Source organism: Peromyscus maniculatus, chromosome 22 (genome assembly GCF_049852395.1).
Source record: "Peromyscus maniculatus bairdii isolate BWxNUB_F1_BW_parent chromosome 22, HU_Pman_BW_mat_3.1, whole genome shotgun sequence".
NCBI classification, from domain to species: Eukaryota; Metazoa; Chordata; class Mammalia; order Rodentia; family Cricetidae; genus Peromyscus; species Peromyscus maniculatus.
In genome coordinates this window covers 47,757,509-47,760,874 of record NC_134873.1, presented here as the reverse complement: position 1 = coordinate 47,760,874, position 3,366 = coordinate 47,757,509, and positions in this window count along the sequence as shown.

Here is a 3,366-nt window from a genome sequence, read left to right as displayed (position 1 = left end):
AGCTTGGCTTTGGGTAAGTGAATAGCTACCTCGTCTTCTCTTTACTTCCATGATCCCCACGCCTTCATTCATCAGGTTTAGATCTTCCAAAGACACTGAGATGTTATATTTGTCAGAGCAGAATATGGTGAACTTTAGTAGCACCTCACTCAGTGCTCTTACAGCATGGAATAATCTAGAGTCCTGGCCGTACCTCCTTTGAAGTAATCTCCAGCTGGACTGGCTAGATGGGGCAAATGTTCAGCTTTTCACATGATTTTTTTTCCTGAGGAACCATAATCCATGTGTTTCTTTGGTGAACAAAAGAAGCTTCACAAAACACAGTGTTTAAGGAGCCGTAGCTAGGGCTACAAACATGGTCTGCTTTGTTCTTCTGGGAACTGGTTCCTGCCTAAACCATTTCTCCATTGTAAGGATCTGTCTTTTCTCCTCCAGCCACAGCCCTCAAGCTCCAATAACAGGCTCGTGACATTTTTTTTTAGATACCAAAGTTATGAATACTCTTTTATGAATATCTTCCTTTGAACTCACATCTTGAAGAAGAAAAATAGCCCTACACATTGCCGGGTTGACACTCGTAGGCAAAGCATACAAATTGTTCTCTTAGGGGCTGTAAAATGCTCCCAAATGCACAATGAAAAATTCCTGGTGCAGGATAATGTGTATGAGCCCTGCCTCTGCAGCTGTAATTCTAAATAAATAAATAAATAAATAAATAAATAAATAAATAAATAATGTTTCTGACTGGTGTGAATTACACAAAACGCATTTCAGAGCAAAATTCATGCTGCCCCCGAGTGTCTCCCTCCCCTTATGACATCATGATTGCTTCCTTCGGGTTCACACAGGCTCTTCATGATAGGAAACGTTGCCCTGATGCAAAGCAAGGAAGCCTTCGTTGTATTAAGCTGCTTATGTTTTCACTTTCCCCCCATATCCCATTTCAACACATCCTCCAACCTCCTCTAAAAATAATTCCACGAATGCCAACTCAACAGATTACAGCAGATCGCCTATTAACTTCACTCTCCCTCCCTCAAAAGGAGCTTATCGTTTCGGTTTATAATTCTGTCTACAGCACTGTCAAGCTGCAGTCAGATTCCTGACTTTCCTGCCACTTCTTATCACTTAAACCATGCATCATCAACACAGCTCCTTCTTTTCTGGTGTTAAAAGGAGTGTATCTTCCACAAACTTGTTTTAATTATTTTCTGTGTATACAAAAAAAAAAATTAATCTGGAAAACCTAGCTCCCTTTAATCCCACTTGGTGGCTTAGATTCTTTAGGCCTGGGGCCACTTGCGTTCATTTCTGTCATCCTCAGCCTGATGCAAAAAGAGCCTTTGGTAGAGCAGAGAAATTAATCTGCATAGAGGTGACGTGCTTTTGATCCCGAACACCGTGAAGTGAATCTTAGCGACAAAGGTTCGAGAATGTGACCCAGACTGAGGGAATGACCTGGGAAACGTTCAATATGCAGCTGTCACTTTGTTTTTAACATTAACAATATCACGGAAAGTTCTAGACCACAGAATATGTGTGAGCTTTAAGGCCAGACTCTAAAATTCTGGGTTCAGATTCCACTTTTGTCTTACATTGGTTACACGATTTTGAAGAATACAGTGAACTATTCTGTACGCCGTAAAATACGGGCAGCATATATACCACCTACCTCCTGAGGTGGTGTGAGGACTGCACTGGAAAAGAATATACAAGACACTTCTAGTATTGCCTGCACTCAGCATTATCGTTCAGTAAGTACTTGCTCTTGGAAGAGAGGTAGCTCAGCCCATAGAGTACTTGCCTAGCATGCATGAAGCCCTGGTGTTCCATCCCTGGGACCTCAGAAACTGCAGGCAATGGCATGTCTATAATCTCACATGGAAAAGGGATAACCAGAAGTTCAAAGTAGTCTCACCTACGTCATGAGTTCAAGGCCAGAATGGCATAAATGAGACTATGTTTCAAAAAAAGGAAAAAAAAAAGTTAAGTGGAGCTGGTGAGATGGCTCAGTGGTTATGAACACTTGTCCTTGCAGAGGACCCAGGTTTGGTTCCCAGCACCCACATGGTGGCTCACAACCCTCTGTTACAGTTCCAGATGTCTTCTTTTGACCTCCCAGGGCATCGGGCACATGCATGGTACGCATGTATACATACCGGCAAAACAGTCATACAGATAAAACAAAGCAAATGCGTGTTTAAAAAGCTTTAAAGTTAAGTTCCAAAGACACAACTTCCTTATACACTTAGAAACAGTATTGTAAAATAAGATGAAATCCTAGAACAATCTAATTGCATAAAATATGCCATTGCAATGTTTTATATAGTACAGTGACTATACCATTGTACATAATGATGCAATCACATCATTAAAATTAAATATTTTCCTTTTCCTGTCTAGAACTTACGTTTTAGCAAGTAAATTACATTCCATTGCTTCCACTGTTATTAAACTTAAAGCCAACAATGTTTTACAACTAGCCTGGCTTAGGTCACTCTCTACCTACCCTCAGAAAAATAACTGAATATTTACTTCATGTCTGTCCTGAACACAGAACCTATAGAGAGTAGTTGCTGTGGAATAATGCTTTTGTACACTGGTTTAACAAAACACTAATTGGCCAGTAGCAAGGCAGGAGGAAGAATAGGCAGGATAAACAGACAAGAAGAATTCTGGGAAGAAGAAGGCTGAGTCAGGAGACACCAGCCCACCATCCAGGGAGCAGCATGTAATGGCACACAGGTAAAGCCATGGAACACGTGGCAACACATAGATTCACAGAAATGAGCTGAGTTTAAGTGTAAGAGCTAGTCAGTAGTTAGCCTGAGCTAATGGTAAAGCCAATTTCCCTAAGTGTTCATTTGATCAAGATTGTTATTTATAGATAAGTGTTTCCTATCTCTAAAGATAATCCAGGATGCCTAAGTGTCTCCAGAAAAAATGCTATACTCTACCAAACCCAAGAAAATTATCAGTTTATGTGCTACTGTTATGATACCTCAACATCAGCTCTTGAGGATGCACTTAGGGGTCCTTTTCTGTCTTTATCTCAACCCAAGATCCAAACAGCAAATGTGTATCTTATAATTACATTAATGGGAAAGCCCTCCAAAATTAGAGATATGGTTTGATTATATTTATATAAGAAATATGTCCAATAAAAACTGAGACCCACTAAAGAGGCCATAGTGATTCTGTTAATATAATGTGATTATATTTTTGTATCCTTTTTCAATTGTTTTGTTACCGACCATATCACTTTTACAAAAAAAAAAAATTTAAGGTGTAAAACTCTAGAAAACTGGATCATGCATTAAAACACACACTTTCTCACTTATGGACATGGAAAACAAACTCACTATA